Below are 25524 nucleotides of genomic sequence, written 5' to 3'. Positions count from 1 at the left end.
TTCAAAATCCAGAACCATCCCCAGACTTCATTGGCTAGGCTTTACTAGCATTCTGTCCCAAAAATAACCAAAGCAGAGCAAGCACAAATGGCATACTTGGATTCCCAACACCCAAATGTCCTAAAGTCAGTTAGTTGAGCCCACTGAGACAAGTGAGCTTTTATATCATCATATGAGTTTTTGATTTGGAGGCTGCCAGAAAACTAAAGCCATCTTGGGGCTTTGGGGAATAAAGAGTCACAGCCATGCCAGCCTTCTTCCCTCCTTTGGCTGCGCCCACATGCCTAGGTCTGCACATGGCACGAGGCAAGTCCCTCAAACGTGGAGCTCTGTTATGCCAAACTCCACTCTTATTAGTGAAACTGCCTTGATTAAACATGATGTCCAGAGCCAAGATATACTACTAACATGTGGAAAACAACAGAAGCTTGCAGGTGATCAAAAGGTAGCAAAAATATTTTCCTATAGAAGTCACAATTTTTAGCTTAATGAAAGGCAATGAGGTGGCAATAGGAAAGATACCGAAAATTTTATTACTTATTATGGGAAAGAAAATGTTGCTCCTGAACACCTGAAACAAATTTACATCTCTTACAATCATTATCCAGCCATACCTGAAGATGCACCCAACTTAAAAATAAGCATGCATAAAGCATAAAATTAAACATACCTATGCGTGCGTGTGTATGCATGCATATACATATACACACACATATAGATATGTATTTTACACTTGCTTCTATATATAGTTCTATATATATTTCTGCAAGGACCAAACAAAAGACATCCACCTGGATGTTTGTCAGAGTTTTTGGATTGGCAACTGGTCACCTGTGATAATTTCTTTGTCTTCTACCCACTGTTCAGATACAGTGGAATGAGAGTCATAAAAGTGCCCAGATAAATATGGAAGCAAAGGAGGGTTTTATTCCAAATATTATTTGCTTTTTTTTTTTTTTTTTTATCATCCAGCCTCCCAAAGGAAGGATGGCAATGAAAAGGGAACTCAATTAGTGGAGCAAATGCAATAACCAAGTAAGTAAAAGGAGTGTACTTCAAAATAAATCTCTGAATCTACATCTAGATGAGATTAACATTGCAATTCTAGAAGTGCTATCAAGTAAACAGCCATCCTTCCCACACTTTGTATTTCAAATGGATTAAGGAAAATAAATATTCTGAATTTATAATATGCTTTGAATTAGGTATATTTAAATTTGCCACACATGGGAAGAACACAATTATTAATGACTGCATTATATTAAATTGGATTACTAGGCGAGAATCTACCAGGGAGTGCTAGAAGTCCAAAGGCTATCCATTCATTAAATTTAAAGCATGATAAAAATACCTGTTCTTCATCAGTTACATGAACAAAAGCTTACAAGTGTATGTTCTTTTATCTAAGTTTGACATTCACTTGCTCCTACTGCCCTGAGTCAAAATAATCCAATCACAAAAAACAACACAAGAAGAATTAACAAATACTTCCTACACAATTATTTCTGTTATCCCCCACTGCAGATATTAAAGGCATATATTCTTGAGATGACGGGTCAAAAGGGCAGATACTACTGTCAGTACCAGAAACGCCTAATTCGCTCTGAGTATTTGAGCCAGATATCACAGCACTGGCAGGGGACCAAAGTCTATCTAAAATATGGGAGTGCAGCAGGATAGCAAGATTTCTGCAAGACAACTGGTCAGTAAAAGATAGTGTCAGAAGGTTAATGGAATGTAATAAGAATCCCAAATTCCTGACACTAATTCCCCTCTTTAGGACTTACCCATATTTCTGACCAACTTTAACTTCATCCTATATGTTCTTATTGTTTAAACATTTTATGAGATTTTAAGAGATTTTTCTACTTTGGCAGCTGCTCTTCTGGAATACATTCTTTTTTTTTTTTCTCCTCTGTAAGCTGTTCAGATTCAACAGCAGTAGGAACCATCCTCACTGACTCCTTGACAATTTTAAAGAATGCTGGCAGACTTTGAGGAGAGACTGACCTGGAGCATCACTGCCGGTGGTATCTGCAGTCTGAGGTATCTTCCAAAAGTTAGACCTGGACAGTCTGACAGAAGAAAAATTTTAGAAAAAAGCTGGCACAGTTACTTCATTTCCTGGGTCTCGAGTTCCCTTCTCTGTGTTTTCTCCTGTAGAACATATCCTTTAGCTGGTCTATAACTACAACTTTTTTCTGTTATATCTTTTCTGTAGATTTACTTTCCTGGTCTTGCTTACAAGATATTTTTAACTCCCTTGTATGTTGCGAGGAAGATGAATGTTAGAAAGAAGTTACACAACAAGCAATTGGGTGTTGGTATAGAAAAATTGTAAGACTGAACCAGGCCAGAAAGGCAAGGAGAGGAGACAGTTGTTTAAGAAAAATAAACCTACTTTATAAGCACATTCTAATTATCCTACTCATAGGCTACATCTGTTTCCTGAATCCTTGGTCTGTTTTCATCTCTTTAGATTGTTGGTTCCTTAGGAAAATAACCTGTTTTTTCTTTAACTTAAAACTTCTACATATTTTGAACATCTGCAGTCTTGATATAAATGAATATAAAGGTAATGGAAAAGAGAGCTACTCTCTACATTGCAGTCAAGAGCAGAGTCAGAGGTAGAATCCACTCTCATATTCCAATCACTTGAAACAAATGACCATATCACCCCACTTCTGATTTTACTGAACATATTTCCTGAAACTCAGGTTGTTTTGATGCTAAAAAAAAATCCTGAAAGTTATCTGGAAGTTCTGATTCATTCTTTAATTTCAGGAGTTTCTCTACTTACTCATGATTACATCTCGTGCAACCAACGTATTTACACAAAGGCACATAATCTTCATAATAGCTTCTGTGAAGTCAGCAAGCTGCAGTGAACCACAGTGTGGTTACTGCCATAGCAATGTGCTAACAAGAGTAACGGTATAGATGTGTAAAGACTGTACTAGAACGATTTTTAGGATAAAAGCATACTGACATCAAGACTGCTTTTAATTAAACCTCTAAAACTGATCTTTGTTCATTTTTAAAACATGGATAAACCAAGTCCTAACTGCCTTTTAAAGGAACAATACAGCTCTTGTGATTCCTCTCTTACAAACAGTATTTTTCTTCTGCAATATATCGCATCTGTCTTTGTGACAAAAATCATTCTTTCAGATTGTTGAAGTCTCTTAAAAACTCCTTAAGCTACCATCATATGAACAGAGAGGCAACTTGTATTAGTTAGAGGAGCCACCAAAAACTGTTTAATAAGCTTTTTAAGAGTCTCTAAGGAGACCTTAATGATTTGCTTTAATAGCAATACAGAAGAAAAAAAAGTACCTAGCTTTTTTTTTCCCCTCATCTTACTATTTCTTCAAGTGCTCTTTTGGCTGAGTGCAGCTCATTAGTGACTGTTTCCAACTCATGTTGTCTTTGTCTTTCTCTATTTCATATTCTGTGGAGACTTGTGTTTTCAAACTGACCACCATTCCAGATACTACTTTTTCTTTAGTCTTCTAAAATCCTTCCAAAATTCTTTGGGGTTCTTCTATAATTTTGTTCTGCAAAATATATTTCATAAAGATACGAAATAAATCATAAATTGCATTAATACATTCAAAATGGGAGCACGGAGCTAAATTCCCCAAACTAGTACCTTTTTCAGACACATATGGTGTAATTAATCCAATAAACAGGCAAACATACTAAAGAGAAGAGAATAATCTGGGGTAAATTTCAAATGATTATGTACTTTTCGAGAAATACATAAGTGCTAAAAGAAATAGACACGTACCTACTAATATGCTTAAAGCACCCATGGGCAAATGGAGACATCTTGTTCCAGCTAATACAGATATGGGTTAAAAGATCAAAACCACATCTGCTGGTCACTTGTGCTCTCTGCTGTAACTCAGTAACATTGTGCTCAGTCATGTGACTTGAAAACAGCTGCCTAAAATTGTCTGCCTCGTGGCTACTGTGTTGTTAAAATCTGCAGCAATGTCCTCTCCCTGGTCAGTAAAATAAGATTGCTGTACTTAATTTTCAGATTGTAAACTGAGCCCATACCTGTGGATTTGGCATCTTTGTTGCGCTATGCTATTCCTAAACTTTCCCAGCATCTCCCCGAGTTTTGAGGTTCTGAGATGCTTCCAGCATTCAAACTTGTTGCTCATTCTCTTTCTCAGGCTCTTTAAATCTTCTCTTGTATTTGTTTATCTGCTATTCTGCATGTTTATTTTTCTCCCTTTGGAAACTTTACCCATGTTGAGAAAATTAATTTTATACAGCATATGCTATGAAAGACTTGGAATCCTGCTGTTGACATTTGACATCTCTTCTTCCCTAAAACAAAGACACCCTGATGAACAGGTTTGAATGAAAGGGCAGGATGACACAGTTGTTTCTGAGCATATATATATATTATTGCTTCAAAGTGCTTTCATGCATTTATGAATTTGCTGTTTTAGTAACAGTTAATGGCTTATACGATGTTTGGGAAGTAAACTAGAATTTTTTTTAAGCAAAAACTTTCTAGTGCTCTAGCAATCTTAGGAGGGAAAAAAAGCAGTCTGTTCCTCTTGTAAAACAGTAAGAAGAGACCCAGCTTTCCTCCATGATGAAGCTCACCAGGAAGAATATTGTTGAAGGCCTGTGTGAGATTCATGTGTGATGTGCTTCCCCCTTCTCTCAAATAAGATTGCCAAAGGCAGATTCTTTTTTTAACTGTTCTGATCAGATTTTTCAGCTGAAGTTTGCTTCAGGAAAGCTTGCTTTAATATATGGAACATATTGTTGCCTTTTTAAAATGGTACTCTTGCCACCCAATATTGTATCTGAGGTACTTGCAGATTAAAGTTACAGATTTCTATACTTTGTAGGAAGGGTTTGTAGTTGTATGGGAAATATATTTTTCTATTTTTAATTTTAACTAATGAGTATTCCACTGGTTAAATAATCCATTTCTCAGTGTATTATATGTTTTTTCTCATCCAGTTCCTACATGGCTTCCTGCAAAATCACCGAAACTGACACAAGGCTACTGCCCCCTGGTAATATTGATTAGCCACCCTCAGACTAGGAGGAATCAATCAGAGTAGATTTTAAATGTGAAAATGAAAATTTACACTGACCTTCCCTGTAGATTACATGTCCAACTTGTACTGGTGGAAATAGTCTGGTATTGTTCACTGAACTGCTCCCCTTCATCCAAGAACACGCTAAGAGCCGAGATCTCTGTTAAACTCAACTCCCGTATCTTCAGCATCTCTCTCCTTTCTTCAGAGTGCTGCATAGGAAACATGACAGTAAACAGCATTAAATTAATTTTACCACTGTTCTAGCCAAGATTACTAAGAAATAAGTTAAGAGTGTCTATCTTTTAGAAATTTGCTTATCATTTTTCTTCCTTTGTGAATACTCTTTGAAGAGCACTCTCTCAAATACATTTTATGCAAAGACAATGATAGTGTCTGCCATATCTAAAAAAAATGTCATCAAAGACTTAACCCCAAAGCATTGCACCAGAAATGGAAGCACTCTGATTCTTCTTGTTTATTCAGTTAAATCATGTTAGAGAAGCACATAGGCATAGAGAATATAATCAGACGTTCCTTATATTATGCACAGCAGGTATCTCACTGCTATTCTGAACAACAGGTTAATGACTGAATTTTTGAGAATCACAGAATAACTTAGGTCAAAAAGGAACCTCTGGAGGTCATCCACTCCAACTCCCCTGCTCAAAGCAGGATCCTTTGAAGTTACATTAGGTTGCTCAGGGCCTTCAACAGTCAAATGCTGAATATTGCCAAGAACAGAGATTCCACACCTCTCCGGGCTATTTGTGCCTGTGCTGGCTCACCCTTGTAGTGAAGAATTTTTCACCTTACATCCCATTGGAATTTCCCTCACTACAATTTGTTCCCGTTACTTCTCATCCTTTTGTTGTGCATGCGCATAGAGAGTCTGGCTCTGTTTTCCTGGGTGTTTACAGAGGTATTTGAAAACAATTAGAGCACCCTTTTCTCTTCAAGATGAAAAAAAAACCCAGCTCAATCAGCATCTCCTTATACATCATGCGCTCCTTCTACCTTGTCATCTTGGTGGCCATTTGCTGGGCTCACTCTAGGGTGGCTAGAGGACTGCCACAATTCATCAGTCCTCTCTGGTACTTTGACATACCGATTCCTTCTCGGCATCTCTCTTTCATACTGTTCACCTCTAAAAGCACTTACAGACGATCTTCCTTGTAATCAAATCCATGCAGGAAGAGTGAAGGACAGCAGTAGCTATGGTGGGAGCTCTTTGACACCAGAGATAATGTTCCAACAGGATAGTTCAGAGGATGCTCTGCAGCAGGATATGCCCATGTGTGTCTCCATCCAGCTCACGCTTATAAAACTAGAGAGCTCACTGAGTAAGGACTTGCAACATTTGCCAGTCAACTCATCACACCCCACCTGAGACTGTATTTCATCAGGCAATTTGGTATCTATTTGCTTCCAGACTCCTGGTTAGCAGCAAAGAAAGAATGTTGCCGTACAAAAATACTGCATGGAAGAGCTATGCTCTGCCTCTATTAATCTGCATCTGCAGTACTCCCATGCTACTCCAGAAGAAGCTAAGTAATTCAGGAATAGCAGACTGCAATAGCCAGGGAAATCAATGGCCCATTTTGTATATTATTCTGCCTCCTGTCAAAACATTTCTCAAATATCAAAAAGTATGTTTGTACTGAGGAGATATTCAAGACAACTTTACAAAGTGCAACTACCAGGAATGCTCCTGGTAACCAGCAATGCTAACCATGGCAACCTGGCATTTCATATGGCCTTCATTTCTCTATTAAGTTCTTTACCTCTCTGATGCCAAAGCTAGTTGGCTTCCAGTAGGTCTACATGAGGCTGCCATCTGCAATGCAGACAAACACTGAGGAAAATAAAAATCCTCCATAATGCTTCAGCCCAGGTGTCCAATATTAAACAGTATGGCCAGTATCTTTCCAGACACCAGTACCTTACATTGTGAATTCTGAACATTGTATAATTATATTTAAGTGACAACAGATGCTATGCTAATTTGTGTAGGAGTGCATTTTATTTTAAAGTTTCACTGAAAACTGGCCAGGAGTTTGTTTTTAATTTGAAATTTTTGAGAACAAGAGTAAATGTAATAGATTAAATGGCAAAAATATTGCTAAATGTATTATTAGCTCTATTGTGGTTTCATCAAAATTATATTAAATAATTACTCAGTTGTTTGCTTTATAATACAATGGGGAAGAAGAAAAAAAATCTCTAAAAACCATTAACAAAAATGTCCTTTGAGTACTTTCAGGTAAAACATAATTAATGAAGGGATCTTTTCACAATCTGATAGAACTAAAATAAAATCAATAACATTTCACCAAGTGTGAACTTTATTGTTCTAGTCACAAAGCAAAAATAATTTTTAAGACGACATTTGTAATTTAAAGCAAGGTGATCCCATTACATACTTAAGTATATCAGATAGGCTTGAGCTATTGGCAGAAAGTCCTTCAAAATTAAGCAGTTGCAAATGGAACAGTTAAGTTCCATACTCATAAACAGTCCTCTAAACTTTTCTGCCCAACATTGGACAGAATTTGAGAATAGGAAAGATATGAGCCTACAGTTTTTAAAGCTCATCAGACTCAATTCTCTGATTGTTCACACTGCCTTCATATTAGCTGACATGCTGACTTGAGTCTGGAGCAGGCCAGCTGGTTTGACTGATGGGTGACTTATGCACAGGCAGACATGACTAGAACTTGGCTAGTTCACCCCAACTCATCCAAAGATATCTTAGCAAGCTTTGCAGGCAGCTTCTCAGTGCCCACTGTCTACAGGTCCTCACCTGCCACTTTGTGTGTGTTAGGAATTTCTCTAGACCTATTTTGTCTGTGCAGAAAGATGGGGAGAAAAGCCTCCCAAAGTCCTAGACAGCATTTGAAAGGTTTGCCATAATATGGCTTTGGCAAACACTGGCTGTTAGTGTATCTAAAGTTTAAATCTAGCCTGCATAGGAGCAGTGTAACAAACTAGTATCTGGAATAATGCAGCTTTATATTAGTGATTAGATAATAGAAGATGGGCTCTTTTCTGGCGTGGTTTGAAGCTGGGTCCATGCCGAGTTTCTTACCTTCTGGTATAAGAAGACCCTGATTTTCTTACAGCTTAGAATCTGAAGCTTGGCAAGATTTATTTCTAATAGAGAGAACAGATGAGCGATTTATTAGTGTTTCTTAGCTTCTTAGGAACTTATGAAAAATGTCAATATTAAGATTCTTTTCTTTATGTTGAGTTTATATAATTATACTCCTGTGTTTTTTTCTCATGCAAAATTTTTATCACATTATTTTTAACTCATTTCTCTGCAACACATAGTTATTATTTTCATAAAAGCTTTTTTAAAATCAGTTCACCAGAGCACTTTTTTTTCCCTAGAACCTATTTCCTAAACTTTCTCCATTCTCAGCTCATATGTGGGTGTCAAAAGTCCATAGCACTTTGACTCTCTCTGGTCATCAGCTTTATTTCAGTTTGCCTCATCTCCAGCAAAGGGAGGACATGAGTCCAGAATAAGGACACTGTACTAGCATATGGAGTATTTCAGCACGTGGAGCGGGTCATCAGACAATCACTTCCATTATGTAAGGGAAATGTTATTTTGAAAGCAAACATATGATTTGTACTGGGCAAGTTTGATCCTGTGATCACATTCTACAAAATGTTTTTAGTCCAAAAACTACAAGGAAATGGAATAAGTCATTGAGGAGATTGCAGAAAAGCAACAGAAGGGGAAAGTGAGAGAAAGGAGATTTCCTGACTTGTAGGTGGGAATGAGAAGACAGAATGATTTCCCAAAGAAGAGCAAAAAGGGAGAATTAAGACAATCGCAGGTGGAAGCAACAACTGTGACCGTGGAGATGCATGTATTATCACTTGAGTTTGTGGTGCATCTTACTGCTACAAGGGTCGCAGTGATTACCATTGTTACCAATGTACCTGGCATTACCAGGCCTGCTTCATGCATAGCATCAGGCTGGGGAAAGGAGTAAGCAGCCTTCCAACCAAAATATCCATAATGCCTTTGGAAAAAGGCTAGAGAAAGGCTTAAGGAATTTATCAGCCCTCCACTTCTTCACCGGCCCCAGTCCCACAAGGGTTAGTGCTCCCGAGACTGGTCTTTCCCACCAGAAAGAAGCAGCCTGCTTGTGCAGTAAGTTTAGGGAACAGTTATGAGGCTTGCAAGGACTACCCAGCCTGTGCATGGAAGAAGGCGGTGTGGAGTATCAGACTAGTCTGATGTGCTGCTACCAAAATGCAAGGTGGATATCAGAGTCAAGGGACAGGATGGACACAGCTGGCTTGAACTATCTGACTTGATGAACCCATAGCCAAGTTTGGGCTCAGTTATCAAAGACAGCAGAAAGTGACTCTACAGTTCTTTAGTTTGAACTCCTTTCAGTGCAGGTCAGAAAACTTAACTTCTCGTTTCCAAAGAAATAGTCTCTCACTTCTCTGTCCACTGGAAGCATCTGCCAATGAATAAAGAATAACTTTAAAATGAGATCTCTTCTCATAATACAATTAACTTATACAAAAATACTTGGTAGAGGCTGTAAATGGCTGTAGAAATTTTCTATTACCACTCTGCTATAAATTGCATTGGTTTGACCTTTTTTGTGATATTTCTAAAATACAGATAGTGGAAGTATATGTCCAAATAACACTTTTATTTTAATAATTTTACCAGTAGTTCTTCAGGAAAGATTAATCCATGTTACCTTTCCTTCATGATCTGTGAAGTTTCACCATAGATCAACTTAGCCCATTGCCACTTTGATTTATTCCAAGAAAAGTATAAAACAGACACTTTGAGAACAAGTATTTTTCAATATACTCATAAATCATGCAGAATATATTGCTTTCAGATTTATCAGAAAGACTGGAAAGCAGCAGGGAAGTCTGCCACATCTATGCAAAGTCATTATGCTCAATCTGAATCTTGCACGTGGAGAAAAAGCAAATAACAGAAGTGCTGTAGCAGGTGTTAGAGAAAGAGGAAGAAAGGAAGGAAAAAAGGAAGAAAGCTTCACTGAAGTAAACCTCACATATTCCACTCAAACCCTCCCTTTAGTTTTTCTCATGAGCACAGAGCTAAAAGGCAGTCTAAACCTGCCCAAATGGCTAAGAATTTTCATGATGCTGAAGTGAAGCAGGTAACAGGAAAGAAAACACTTTCTCAAAAAAAAAAAAAACCAAAAACACAACACGTGCAATTCTGTATGCTATATTTTGCCAATTGATGTAACTCCAGCACTTCAAATCCTCCTATTGGACATAATTTATACTGCAGAATTTAATGAAAAGCAATGCACCTGGTGTTAAAACGGAAGATACAAAGCTCTACGTTTAAGGACTTGTAATAAATCCCAGAACAAATGACCATTTAAATTACAATTTAGACAGACCCATGTTTGCACATTTCATGAATTTTCATTGCCAAAGATATAATGTATTTTTTGGGGGCTGCTTTTGTCTAGTCAGTCATGCAGCTGTTGCTCAGGAGCGCAGCCAGATGAGGTAGGCTCTGGGTAGTTTTAGTCTGTCCTTGGAGGCAAGGAGAGTTTTGACTTAGCCCTTTTTTTTCCTCTTTCTGTGGAATTAGACCTTGGCAAATATTCTGGATGTCTTTAGGAAAATATTATTGTCCCTTTCAGTATTCTGCATGGTCAGTACAGCCTCATCTCTCTCAAGAGTACACAGATTCTATCAAGGCATTATTTCTGGAACTATGAAGATGGTCAGACTGGACTAGCACCAACTTAAAAAACCTTCAAATACACTATTTAAGTAGGCAGGAAAAAAGTATCTCTGTTGCTACTGTTTTCTAAGAGAAACATTGTGCCTTTGCTGCATTCTGCTAAATCCTATTAGGACACCTGTAGAATGCCAGTATTCCCATAATACTCTTTTCATAGGAAGGCATTCCTTTTCCTTGCAACTTGTTCATCTCCAGATAGAAAAGAGGCATTTTTAACATTTTATATTTCAATATCTTTTGACTTAAAAAACAAACAAAAAAAAAACCACATGGCCAAAGCTAGAATGTTCTGCTTATGTCTGATGGCACCTCTACTTTGCCCTCATTACTGCAGAATTTGTTTCAAGACCCACCTGCATCATCTAGTACCCCCATAACTTAGTAACCAGGAAATGCCTGTGTGCTAAAGCCCAGCAACGAGGGAAAGTGACCTACTGCTGAATGTGAGAACAGCAAGTACTATGTCCTAGTATCAACAGGCAACAGTTTGGGGTACGATAAAGCAATACTGCTCTTCCTTACAGTAAGGTGAATAAGGCGCTTTGCTGTTCTTTTTTGCTAGATAACATGGCACTTTGCAGTGATGCTAGCCAACTGAGAGGTGCCAGAAGAGATGAAGTATTCCTCACCTTTTCTTGGTATCGCTTGGGTCAATTAAACCAGCTGCTGCTGCTTGTTCCCTTTTCTATATTTCTCAAAGGAAAGTGACTCTAGTGTCTCTATTAATTATAAGTTTTGTTTCCTGAGCAGTTAATGCTTTTTCAAGAGTGCAGTGCTTGTCTTCCCCAGTCAATGTTCTTCCAGGGCATTGTGAATCATGTATTTTAAAAAGCTGTTGCCCAAGGAAAGTGCTTACATTTTATTGTCATACTTAAGGCTCAAGCCAGGGAATGAAAGCAGTAATGAAGAGTTAATAATGCAACGTGGGAGCATCAGTCTCAGTCAATAGCAAATACATTGCATTATTTTACACAAGCTTTTGTAATCACTAACATACTTATAGACTTACCAAATGAATGGCGAGTCAACAAAGAAGTCATTTTGCACCTCTGAGATGCCTTTGGTTACTCTGACCTGGAGAAGCTGGTAAGGATGTTTCTTCTAGGGACACTTCACCAGCTAAAAATCACTGCACAGGAACATGTTTGTTACAGTGAGCAACCCAAATACATAATGCTTCAAAGAAAGCAGCATGCCTTGCTAGAACCTTTTCTTTCAGCACAACAATATATATCACAGATACCGTGCCAGCAGTGCCCTATCACTGTCTTATTTAGCTAGAGTCTACCTTCTCAGGCAAAAACAAAGAGAGACAAATGATTCCAAATCTATAGAGGAAACACCACTAGTTACTTTTAAGGGGGGTTGCTGACTCTAGTCACATCCCTTAGGGGTCCCAGACACAGCGTGCTTGCTAATATGCTGCATACGCACACAGATGTGCTGTGTTAGCCCATAGTTCAGCCCACTTGTGCTCTTTTAGTAAGTACTGGTCTCAGGTGTGAGTTGGTAATAACAGTTGAGAGGCGATTAGGAGCATCTTTTTAAACCTCCATTCAGCTGTTACTGACTATGGATATACTTAACCTTCTTCAGTACAAAGCTGGAACATGTGAGTTTAAATTCACCTGTGACTTTACCCGAACATCACTCACAGTTGCATATCACATCTCACCTGGGAAGGGGTAACTTTTAGCTAAGCCACTAGACTTCATGGCCACCCAGCAGAGAGTGTATGCCCAGTCCTTGCCACTCTGAAGGAGTATTGTTTCAGCTGAAGATCAATTGCATCTAATGACACAGAAATAAGTTCCACATATGCTGAAATTGCTGAATAGGGCACAAAAGCCCCCTCACCATCTCCTTTTAAATCAATGTCAGTGAATCTGATCAGAGACAACAACAAAAGTGAGTGTCCTTTCTGGAAAGAGTCTCATTTGGTCAGATCCTAAATATGAGAAATAACAGACAGAAGATTCTTTTCTTTGGCAGCAGAGGAATGTAGCCATGAAAACTGTATCATGGTAAGTGACTGTGATTACTCCCCTCAAAACCTCTGCAAATAAAGAGGAAGTCAAATACTCTCACCTTTATTAGTAGAAATCCCAGCAGATCCTCTTGCCATTTAGTCACAGAGGAGAATAACTTGGCTCTGACCACTTGGTTTCTTCTCTAGATCTTTCTGCTCTTCCTTCTCTCTATAGAGACATCCTGAAAAAAATATTAATAAGCACTCTTCAGAACAAAATTGGCTGAAAATGGTATCTAGGGATAAGCACATATCAAAAAGGTCAAGACTGCACATATCTCTTGGATATTTCTTGGCTTCTCAGGGGTAGGAAAGCTGCTTTAAGTGAGGAAAACTTTTCAAGGAAGTTACCTTTGTTTAAAATGAGCTAAAGCACAGCCTATATATGACAGCTAGAACATCTTTTCAGATAGAGTGTCACAAAGGTATTTTGGCATATTGGACACAAAACTATATATGACAACCCATAATAGTTATTTTTTCATTAATGTATTTGAAAATGCTTGTTGAGACACGGCTTCAATGCTGTGTCAAGGTTTTAACTGTGTTGTTTAAATCTCAGAGAAAGCTGTAAATTACTTTGTTCACATACGGCTCTCAGTCGTTACTACTAGCGAGAGGTAATCTACTGATATTTTGGTAGCATCATGATTCTTAAATGTACATGACGGCAATTAATACCAAAAATTATGATGTGTCCATACTGTGAGGGCATTTGAAAGAGTATCCTTGTGTACTGTCTGTGCTGCTCTCCATGGCTTAGTCTGCCTCTGTTCAGTACTACCCAATCCTACTGTCTGTTCATCTATCCTCCTCTTCAGATGATGCCAGCATTATTTGTGGGGAGGGCAACAAGAGAGGTTGTGATCATGTAAAGAATTCCATACCACAAGGAAATTGTGGAAAGAGTTCCAGTGCCCCTTTCCCATTTTATGGTGCAACCTCCAATACAGAATTAAGTCCCCAGGAAGAGCCCCAGACTCCTACTATGAGACTCTCCAACCCATCATCACCTACTCTGAAACCACACTGAGCCCTGTTTAACGGCACTGCGACACTGTCTATCATGAAAGAATAAAAGTATCACCCATCTATAACTACTACCCCTGGCACTAGAGAGAAGCTCACAACAGGGTGCTAATCACAGCAAAAGCCTTGGTGATCCATATCTTGTGTTCTCCAGGTATCACAGTATTCCAAATCCCATCACCCTGCGCATCCCTTAGCGATTACGTGCAGTCCCATAATGTATGCACACTGTGGCCAGGTGATTCCTGAACTCTCTTCTAACTCCTAGCAGAGATGCATCATGGGTGTCCCTGCTGGGACAGACAGGCTATCATGTTTCCCTTTCATTTAGAGGAGCATCTGTTACACTGTCACAGTCAAATTGTTAACAACTGTAATAGCTGTAAAACTGACACTTTTGAAAGGATTTGAAATTCTACTTCAGATGCTTTTTCAATTCGCAGACTCTTTTACTCAGTTCTCCCCAGCGAGTGTATAAATACTGGTATTTGACTGTGCCTCTACAGTGGTTACAGAGGCAGCAATTTCTTTCAGCTACTTGACATGAGCTTTCAAGGACTGAATGTGAGAAGACTGTGTAGAATGATCTTTTTTTGTAGATTTCTGACTTCATCCCTTGCAAAGGTGACTTTTCGGTTACCAGCTGGCTTTGGAGATACTGCACCACAAAAATAAGATGATAGAAAAGGAGAATACGTACTTTACTTGCAAGAGACAGAATCACAGAATGGTTTAGTCCAACCCCCCTGCTTAAAGCAGGGTCAGCTGAAGAGGTTGCTCACGGCCATGTCCAGTCAGGTTTTGAGTATCTCCAAGGATGGAGACTTCAAAATCTCTTTGGGCAACCTGTTCCAGTGTTTGATCATCCTCACTTCCTAACACCAGTGATCAAGGAGCCAACAAGGAGAGGCGCTTTGCTGGACCTCATACTCACAAACAAGGAAGAACTGATCAGAGATGTGAAAGTCAGGGGCAGCCTTGGCTACAGTGACCACAAGATGGCAGAGTTCAGGATCCTGTGAGAAGGGAGCAGGGCAAAAAGCAACCCTGGATTTCAGGAGAGCAGACTTTGGCCTGTTCAAGCCAAAATGGGGCCCCTGTCCCATTTAGAAGTAGGCCCACATTTTCCTTTGCCTTTCTTTTGCTGCTTAGGCACTTGTAAAAGCCTTTCTTGTTGCCCTTCACGTCCCTTGCCAGTTTCAACTCCAGATGAGCTTTAGCTCTCCTAACCCCACCCCTGCATGCTCAGTGTTTCTCTATTCCTCCTGGGTCTCCTGTCCCTGCTTGTCCTGTCCCTCTTGTACGCTCCTTTTTACGTTCAAGTTTAGTCAGGAGCTCCTTGATCATCCATGCAGGCCTCCTGCAGCCTTTGCTTGATTTCCTGCTTGTTGGGATCAATCATTTTTGAGTTTGGAGGAGGTGATCTTTGAAAATCAGCCAGCTCTCCTGGACCCCTCTCCTTTCCAGGACCACATCCTGTCCCTGAACGGGCCAAAGTCCTACTAAAGTCCAGAGCTATGATCCTGCTATTTGCCTTGTTCTCTCTTCTCAGCATCCTGAATTTCACCTTCTCATGGTCAACTTGGCTCAGTATCTATAATCTGGGAGGGAAAGACAGCTCAGAAATTAAAAATTTTTTCTGTTGGATATTACTACGTTTTCTGTGCGGCCAACTGCAAAAAACAGCAGCAAAATCACACCACGATTATACATGACAGCTACAAAACTCAGTACCTTTTAAAATAATTTCTATAGTGGCTAAAGTCAAGTGGTCTGAAAGAACTTTTAGACAAAATTGAGATGTTCAGTGCCTCTCCAACATTACAGCACTATAAAAGTACAGTTTTCCCCAAATACAGTGAACGTAAGTAGTGACTTCCTTAGAGCACACTGCAAATCCAAATTAATCAACTGTTTAGTTCTCTGTGTAATCTTTGGCCAGGTTTTGGGTCAAGCTAAAGAATTTACATTTGAAATAAAGCTGTTTCAGCTTGCTCACAGCTATCTCCTCATTTTGATGTAAGGACTACACAGGAGGTATGTCAGGGTCAATGCAGAAAAGCCGGCTCCTCTGATAAAACTTATTGTTGTGTTGATCTCCCAGGTAGGAAGAGAGCACGGAGCGGGAATGACCTCCACCATGAGACACTGTGCATCCTTTCCACTCCTCCCTCCTCCGACTTTTGCCCCTTGCCAAGCTCTCTTCTATTGAAACTGAAGACTGTCCTTTAGTTTCTATCTTGCAAACTTATGCTTTGCTTAACTAGAACCCCCAGGTGCCAATAAGCAGAATAAAGCGATTAATTCTTGCAGTGGCAGCATCATTTCTTGAAATGGCCATTAGTATTTGTTGTCGGAACTGCCTGGCAGTTAACATAAATTGGCTGTGAACCATTTTAATGTCCTTATTTTGCAAAAAGCAGCCCTCCATTAAAATGTTATGCTCTTCAATGTCATGCTGAAAGCTCCCTCACTCTCATATGCATACATGTATGTTCTACTTGCTTTTCTCTGAGCAAACACAGAAAATACTGAACAACGAAAATTGAGGTAGCAGTTTGGTAGCCGTTAAGGTCTTCAACTATAACATTCTGTTCTAATCTACTTAGTTCAAATTTCTTATTAAGCAGCCTAGAATATAACACATCCTTGAGAACTAGCAGGAGGGGAAAAGGAACGGTATTTGATTTTACTTGACATACTAAAAGTATGCTTTGTGATCAACAAAAGGTCAGGAACATTTTGTTATTGCAACAAATTGCATCAATTACAAGCTGTCCAATCTCTCTCTGCAAAAGTAACATGCACAGGATTTACCTGCAGCCTCCAGGTTTTGTTCCTTATTTTCTTGTGGGTTTTTCCTTTGGAAAAAAAAGAAAAAAGTTACCATTAGCCTTAGATCAATTAAATACATACTTTTGGATATGGCATGCAACAGTTTATTGTGGACCAGGCTTAAAAAGCAGATTGTACATTTATGTCTCTGCATCCAGATACAGGAAAAAGGTTTTTATACTACAAATCTGAACCTAAATTACCAATTGCCAGAAATGGGGTAGGCGTAGCAAGGAAGGATCACTCTATACATGACCCTTATACTCTTCCCTGAATATCTGCTACTGACCACTGCTAGAGATGAGATTTGTTCAAAGCAGAACTTTGTTCTAACCTATGTGGTTTATGCGGCATAAACAGCAGGATTTGGGTAGCAGGGCTGCAGGGGCGATCCATATGGGAGGAGGCCACGAACTGCCCGGTGCCAATCACAGACAGTTCCAGTCGGCTCTGAAATGGATGAAAACACCCTCTGCTGCATGCCAAAACTTCAACCAACTAGAGGAGCACGTGGCACCTCTGCTCAAAAATATTTAAGAAAGGGCAGCAGCCACAGAGGCAGGAGATACAGGAGGAGGCACACCCGCCCGAGGGACTGCGGCCTGCGGGGGACCCACGCCGGGGCAGGGACACCCCCGAGTGGACTGTGGCCTGTGGGGCCGCAGGGCAGGGGTTTCTATGGCTTCTTCGTCTCTCAATACCTGAACCAGTAATTAAAAGTTGATGTTATTTGGCAATACATTCAGTGAAATTCCCCAAGTCAGGACGGTTTTGCCCACAACACATGGCAATTTATGTTTCACAAATTATGTTTTTTTCTCCACTTTCTGGATGAAGGAAAGGTCCTATATTTATTAAGAGAAAAAAAGTCAATTTGTGGAAGGAGGAGGGAGCTGTCGTACTTAGTTCAGGGCTACTCAGATCTGCAAGTTTTGCAAACATTCACAGAGATTTTACAAACTATTTAGGAATTTGTATTTCATAATGAAACTTGAAATCAGGTGAGTTTTGATGGCTTCAGATTCTGATGCAGAAGTTTTGCATGTACCCATAGGCAATTGCAGTCACTAGGGTTCTGCCTGCACTTGAGGGTTATGTTCTCTGCCCATGACTGAAATAGCTTCTTTTTTTTTTCATATGACTGCACAGTGGCCACACCTCCATTTTACATGAAAGACACCTGAAAAAAAACTTCCACAGAAATATAATAATCATCATGTGTAGGGATTATGTTCCTTGGGAGAAAGTACACCACTGGCTTCCATTCCTTCATCACTCATACTAATGAAGAGAAAACCATGGTGTCATCCTTTATAAGAAGATATCTCTTCCTATATTTTACAGTAGTACCCAACAAAGTAGGAAACACGCGTGCTTGAATTTCCATTGCAAAACTCCTCTGGTCCAACAGAACATCCGAGCAGATCACATAAAAGACTAAGACTGTTCTTTGCAACTTATGCAAAGTAAGCATATGATTCAGCAACTCATAAAAAGAAGTTTTGCTATCACATATCAAAATTATATGTAATGGAATATCGTTAAGGAAGAGATGTGATATAAAGTGGTTGCATCCGATTCTTCTTTTTCAAGTTTGGCATCATGCTATTATTTGCCTGAGTGGCGCAGTTTTCCAAAGCAAAGTTTATTCCTGACTAGTAATTTCTGATTTAGTTTGAAAATTACTTCTAAAAGTCTTTTTTGTTAAAAAATAACAATAACATCAACTGTAAGGAGTTCTTCTGCAAATATATGAAGGGATTTTAAAACACAATAAACTGATAGTATTCTCCCCTGATAGCACTATGCTGACTGGTCCTAATGCTTGCATGTGCTCTACTTGCAGTTTTCTGCAACCAACAAGAACTCTGATGACGTGATTTCTAGCTGCTGCTCCTGTTCTCATGGAAACAGGTGTCAGAAGTAGGAGAAAGGTACTTTACACTAATCAGAGTTTCATTTTTAAAAAGCTCCTTTGAGAAACCATGATTAGGTATGGGCATGAATCCTTTTTTTAAAAAAAAGAGATCCTTGGTAATGTTTTCCCTGCCACCATTTGCTTTTTTCTTGGTGCAATCATTGGAGTGAAAGCTAACGAGTTCCAATCTGGGCATTTGTTTGGTAGGCTAGGTACAGCCCCCAGGTAACAAAGTGCCTATTCTTATTATGTCTAGTATGAATCTGCCAACATTACAACAATTATTTTGAAATCTTAATCTATTTTAGCACATTACTGAATTCAAAATCCGGTCAGTTGCTCCCAGTTATTTCCTGCCTGCATTTTTGGATAAAGTCGACCAGTGTCATAGCATAATAGAGTGTCTTTCATCATTTAATAGGTATCCTGAATTCGTTATCATTTTTGTATCCGGCTGGCTGAGTTGCGCCATCCTTAACCAATCTGAGCATTACATTTATCAAGAGATGCTTGCCAGGGAAGCAGCAAGCAGCTACAAATGTTCCATGTTCTTTTTGGCCTGAAAAGCAATATTGGTCTCTCAGCTAACAAAAACTCTCCGTTTCTAAAAGAAATCCACTAGTCTACTGGATCTTTTAAAATAAGCTGATCTAATGGAGGAGCCAACCAGCTAGCAAGAAAGGAAATCAGTGAAAATCTGATACAAGCAAATGTATCAGAACACACACTTGTTTTGGGAGACTGGGGGTTTGAAATAGCCCACCTGATCTTACTATAGCTACTTACCTATCAAAAGCATGACTAAATTGCAGAAGAGCCAAAAATCATGAGAGGAAGTGAAGCATCTGAGGGCCTACATAGGCACATTCAATACATGTAACAGGAGCAAGCAGCCATGGCTTAGCCTCAGAAACAAGAGGTGAATTACTGGAAATGCAGGAAGATGGGGAAGATACATGCAACTTTATTCAAAAGTGAAATTCCTATTTGCTAGGAGAAATAGCTGGGTTTTCTTGCATACATCATTATCTCCCTATCTGCTACCACAATACTTGTCAGATCACACAGTTCCACCTGCCACAACATAAGAGTTATAAGACCCACAGGAAAATGGCAGAGACAAAGCTGTGATGAAGGCAGGACTAATTAAACAAGAAACCATAGCATGTTGTTGATTAAAGGCTCTAGCCTTGTCTTTCACTGATATAAATTTTTGGTCCAGACGGTGATACCCTTACTTACCTTGAGCAGCATCTTCCTAAACAACCTGAACAGTCAGGGGAGGGAGGTACTACTGGGCTAATTGGGGTACCATAACCTGAAAGATAACAGAGATTATGAAAGTTTGCAGACAAAATTGAGACCATGTTGAGGATCTAAACCTTTTGTCAGATTTGGACAGAAAATGCAGCCAGAAGAAGAAGAAAAATTTGTTCTCTTTTCCCCTCAAGCTTGAGCCAGCCTGTGCACGTAAGCACATGCAGTAAAGGAGCAGCAAACAAAAGATCTGTCATACTCGGAGGTAAACCAGTTAATATCTTGCTCAGACCCTGTATATAAATGAGAGTCATACCCTCTGTCCAAAACTTCCCCAGACATTGGAAGAAGGGTGCAAAGGTATTTCCATTAAAATAACTGCCTCTGTGAAAGAACTAAGTGCTTCTCTTTCAAAAAGCATTCAGCTTTGTTTTTCATGAATTGTGCTGTTCATATGTTAAAAGCAAATGGAAAGTATTAAGCAAACCATCTTTTGGCTGTAAATGAGGAAAAAGATTAACAATTTCTGTCATTCATGCTGCAGCCAGAAGGCAGCTCCCATGCAGGTATAATACTTTAAAAGCCCCTGTTATGCCATAACAAAAATCCAAATGAGTTGTGATTAATAATCAGTTTTCACTATCATCACTAGAACTAAACATAACAGAAATCCCAGCTGATAATTTTTTTTTCTCTACTTCACCATGACTCTGAAGGATCTATGATCCTCAGCTTATCATTACACTATTTATTTTACATATCTCAGTATGAAGGCTGCTCTTTAGAGCCAGCAGGGCTGAGTATTCATTACCTGCTGTCTTGGTGGCTCTTCTGCAGTAAATACAGGACATTGCCCCCATGACATCCCTGAGCGACAACCACACCCTGCCCATGGGCCCACGAGCCTCATTTCAGCTCAGCCCTGGGCCTTCAGCCCTGCCTGAGCTACGCTGCAGGTGAACCTCCAAGGCTCTGCCTCCTAAACAGGCCTTGGACCTGTGCTTTAGATAGCCTTTCTCCTGGATGGACCCTGGCTGTACACTGCAGCTGGTCTCCAGGCCTGTCTTTGGCCCTGTCTCCTGGATGGACTTTGGACACGTGTTGTAGCTTCATCTCTAGTGCTGTGCCTGGTTGTGTCTCCTCTGCTCCTGACTGGACTCCCTGGTTGGGCCCTGGCCCTGTTGATTCCTTGCCTTTCTGGAACTGCTGATGAATCCTGTTACCAGCACCCAGCTCTGCCCGCTGCATTCACACCCTGTGGGACTGTGTCCCGTTGGTGAGGACACTGTCTGTGGTGGGGTCACCCTTGGCTCCTGGCTCACCTGCCTTAGGGAGCAGCCAGCCCTCGCTGCTCCCTGACAGTGACTCTCCAACTCCCCCAAATTTAAGCTTGTCTTACGGCTCTCCTGTTCCCTTTATCCTGTCTGTAGGAAGACAGAAGAGGATGAGTAAAATGAAAATATTTTGTTTCCTCTGTTAATAATACAGGTGTAATACATATGAGATTTTTTTTAGTTCATCTGAAGGCAAGATTCTCTACAGTTTGTACCCTGTTTGTTAGACTAGGCACAAAGCAAGGGGTCAAAAGAGTCCGAGATCATTTTTAGACAGTAGAATTGTGGCTGAAGCCTAAAAGATTAGGAATAGTCCAAAAAAAAAAAAATTGTTCTGTCCTCAGCCTTACAAGCAGGAGCTCAGGGGGATACAGGCATATCCTGTTGTTTCATTGACTGTGTGAACTTTAGCTGCCTGCATGAAAAGAGCCCTCTTCCTCCAGATCACACAAATACTTAGGCTTTGCAAAATAAGGCCACGAGCCTAACCTAACGCCACTACCAGCCTTACACTACACTGTCCTTCCTCCTCACTGTCCAAAAAAAGGTTCACAGCATGCTTCTCTTCTCTGTTACAAGAGCTCCCCTTAGCGTCAAATGTGTGAGTAACAGCGTTAGCTGCACATTTGTGTGCAGTCTACCTTGGGTCCGGTCTTCCGGATTCTGGCATAAAACAGCCATATAGTCACTAAACTCAGTGTACAATGGACCATATTTACTACACGTTGCAGTGAAAACACAGTACCTAGAGCACTCAGATAGAAATGTCTGTAGCTTGTTCCAGTTTTGCAACTGTTCCAAGAGTTTTAAGGAGAAATCCAAAGGCAGGTCAGTTAGCAACAAAACCACTCTACAGTGTGGTTTCAGTCTCCTGTTATCACGCCAGGCACAGGGAGACTGTTTTGTCTTCTACCACGTTGGATTTTACTACATTTATTCCGGAAATGGTTTTGGTACTGGGAGAAACATCAGAAAACATTGCTAGATTTGTGTAGTTCTTGCTCAAGGTAATGAATACTGCAAATATTCATAAAACAAGTTTGGGTGGCAGTTCTGTGCTTAATTCACAGGCTTGTCAAATTCAGCTTAATGCTTTCCTTTTTGTTTTTTTTTCTTTTTCTTTTTTTTTTTGGATGGCATGGGGGACTTCTGATTTCCCATCCCCCTACCAAAGCCAGAAGGTATCTAGACTTCTCCAAGGGAGACTCCTGACTGTATTCCCACTTGCAGGATATGGTGCTACTAAAAATTTCTTGAAAAGCCAATGGTTTACAGGGAAGAGATTGACGTGGGAGACCTCACCATTGCTCTTCTATAAATAACTGACTCTTTCCAGCTAGAACCAAGAGCATGAAAAGGCTTGTAATGCTGCTAAGGCCTCAGGCAAAACACTGTCTGGCCTAGCAGGGAAGCACACGCTTCACTGGGAACTCTGCCACTTTCCAAGTGGCTTCAGCATGTGCTGTCACTGCTGCTTGTCATGAGAGGGTGGAGGAAAAGGTTCAATTAATACCCACTGCTCCCTACCCTCTTCAGAGCTGGTAGTGACAGTGCTACTTTTTACCAAGACAATTTTTCAGGATTATTTAAATACAGCTGTTGGGGTTTTGTGGAACAGCGCTGAGGGATCGAGCTTGTGACATTCATCACATGTAGCCTGAAATGTCCCTTCTGCTCTGTGCTGATTTGCATCTGGTGCTCATCTCGACAGATACTGGGTGCAGTATCTGCTCTATCTGATGCAGAGTCAGAGTCATATTGACAGTCTAAAACCCATTTACATCTTAAGTGTTTGCTTTTGGCTGGCCCCTTGGCTTTCACAGGTGCTTAGCCCACAGGGAACACTGTGCCTACAGATGTAGCTGACAGCTAAGCCAATCTAGATCTCACAGAGTGATCTTAAAGGAGCTCTTTATAAAATCTATATTTCTACAGCACTAAGAAAAAAGCACTGATGTCTATTCTTGCTGTGTGAGGAGCATTTACTTTGGACTTCTGCTGTAGTTGAAATGTCCCTCACTACTTGAAAAAATATTTACTGATTCTTCTTCGAAGCAAATTAACAGCAAGAACAGAAATTTTGTGTGTATCCTGAATAATTTTAAAAAGTTGTAAAAATCTTTAGCAACTTAATCTTCTGCCAATTCTTTATTTTCCTTGGCTGGCTGCTAGTGTTACTGTCTGTTTGCTTTTATGTCATAGGGTCAAGCACCCACATTGTGACATTTGTATCATTGTACCAAGAGTATTGCATCAACTGTGATAACAGAAGACACTGATACAGTCATAAAGCAAATGGCAAAATTCCCAGACTTCAGTGGACTGGGATTTCACATAGTATGAACAATAGCACAACTATAACAGGAACACCAGGATCCTATATGGTTACACATGCTATGGCACTGTGACACCAAAAATCAAATGAGGGACTTTTTAGCCTGCAGTTTTGGGCCAGCCCAGTTTGAATGGCAGTATGGATTTCAGCTTCTTAATCCTGCATTAAAGAAGTATTCAAGAGATAGTCATTTATGGATACAGGATACAACTTTGTGATTTAAGAACTACAATGGGCACTGTTTTACATCTGTCTTCACGAAAATCCCTATTCCTTCCATTAGAAATGCTAGATCTCACTGAGCACTTGACATGAGAGTACAAAGTCTTTAGTAAATTCTTGATTAAAAAATAATCAGGTTGGGTTGGTTTTAGTCTCTTTCCTTTCTGCTGATAGCAACCTCACTGTAACACAGCTCAGCAAAAGAAAACAAACAATGCCCTGGACTTCTAAAAATAGAGTGCTGAAAAAGTGTAAAGTTTTAAAGAAGCAACTGATAGAAACCTTTCCACAAAAAGAAAGGTGGTACTTATGTAGTCCTTATTATGTACTCACATAATTTGTTCATTCACTCTGTAAGGCTGATGCAGAACGGATTTCCTCTGTTTAAGGACTTGCAACCTCCGTGTGACTTTTGGCCCTTGATGCCATTCAGAACATCTACTGCATTTAAGTATTTAAGGACCTGAGAAGACTGCCTGTAGCTGAAAAGCACAAAAGTTACTCTCAGTTGATAGGCAAATAAATAAAAATTTATTGGTTAATAAAACAAGTTACGTTTTCCTGACCGGTCCAAGCATACTTTCAAGCAGTGCTAAGCAGAATAGGAGCTTTCTAGGAATATGGTCTTGTGGTGGTCTTGCCAATTATTCTGTTTGGCTCACTGGTTCCTGCATATGAGATGTGTCTCAGGACAGAGACACACAAGTGTGAAAGGTGGACAGAGCAGAGTGCACAGTCCAGCAAAAGGAAGGGGTTCAAGGAGGCAATAGCGGAGACAAGGAGGGGGAAAGCAACAGTAATAAGGGAGATGGCACAACAGCAGAGAGGACAGCTGAACCTAGAGGCAGCAGGCCAGGCCTGAGAAGAAAGCATTAGCAAGACCTGCCTAAACTAAGGTCAGGGAACCATTGTTATAAAGAGATTATCACAGAAATGTCTCAGATATTTTCAATCTATGCTTCCGGAGGGGCCACAAATGCAATCAAATTCCTAATGTGCAACAGCAATCTCTGCATAAGTAATGTGCTAAGAACTCCAGAGAAAAGTTTACCCTGTCTTCCTTAGAAAGTATCAGGTATGGATGGACACCTGAACTATGCCCATATCACCTAATTCCATCACACGTTAATGCATTCCCCCTCAGACTCCAGCTATTACATAACTATAGGGAGCACTGTAGAAACATGATACAGGTTCATGTTTGTATGTTTGTCTTTCCAACCTGGAGCATTCTGACTGACTAATGAATGGGCATGCAGTAGCTAGCTGAGAGATCTGTTCCCATGAAAACCTGAAAAGGACTCCTGCCAACAAGGCTTTGAACACTCTAAATTTTAGATCAAAGAAAGTTAAAGCCAAAGCTGGCAGTTATTACAGCAAACTAGTCTCACATCTTCCATTAGCCCAGAGTACACTTATCACTGCATCAATGGAAGATCACTCCCTCTTCATTAGCATCACCTTTTCTTGAGGCAGAGCTGTGTACCTCCAAGGAAAGAAGCAGATGGGAGAATACTCCAATCACATCTGGATCACCTGTCACCTGAAAGTATAGCAAAAATTACTGATTCTCCAAAGTTCCCTCAGTCTTCAGGGTTTTCCTAGCTCCAAGAACAAGTTTGCACATGTACATGCTGTCATTGATACATATATGTGTAGTGCACTGAGGTCAGACTCTTTTAATCATCAACACCACGTAACAGCACCTGTATCCCAA

The 25524-nt window shown here is 40.0% G+C and overlaps 1 protein-coding gene and 1 long non-coding RNA gene across 4 annotated transcripts in view; both read right to left on the bottom strand.

Annotated features, from left to right (window-relative positions):
- The window catches only part of ESR2 (estrogen receptor 2), a 60393-nt gene extending 55206 nt beyond the window's left edge, over nt 1-5187 (bottom strand). Inside the window, exon 1 of one of the 3 annotated variants that reach the window (XM_013940845.2) lies at nt 5130-5187. The gene's annotated coding sequence lies outside the window, so the exon portion shown is untranslated. Of the gene's footprint in view, nt 1-2010; nt 2078-5129 lie in introns of those variants that run through there. The other 2 variants (XM_013940843.2, XM_013940844.2) reach the window with 2 other exon arrangements.
- Nucleotides 5188-12572: 7385 nt separating this feature from the next.
- Nucleotides 12573-19977, bottom strand: LOC136991766 (uncharacterized). Its single transcript, XR_010883969.1, has 4 exons — nt 19902-19977; nt 16724-16767; nt 12937-13059; nt 12573-12639 (listed from the first exon to the last, which is right to left on the bottom strand). It is a non-coding gene; the product is annotated as an uncharacterized lncRNA (long non-coding RNA).
- Between the last annotated feature and the right edge of the window lie 5547 nt (nt 19978-25524).

The sequence above is a fragment of the Apteryx mantelli genome, chromosome 4 (assembly GCF_036417845.1).
Source record: "Apteryx mantelli isolate bAptMan1 chromosome 4, bAptMan1.hap1, whole genome shotgun sequence".
In the NCBI taxonomy this organism is placed as follows: domain Eukaryota; kingdom Metazoa; phylum Chordata; class Aves; order Apterygiformes; family Apterygidae; genus Apteryx; species Apteryx mantelli.
Note: the sequence above shows the minus strand (reverse complement) of the source record. Positions and strands in the feature narration are given on the sequence as shown.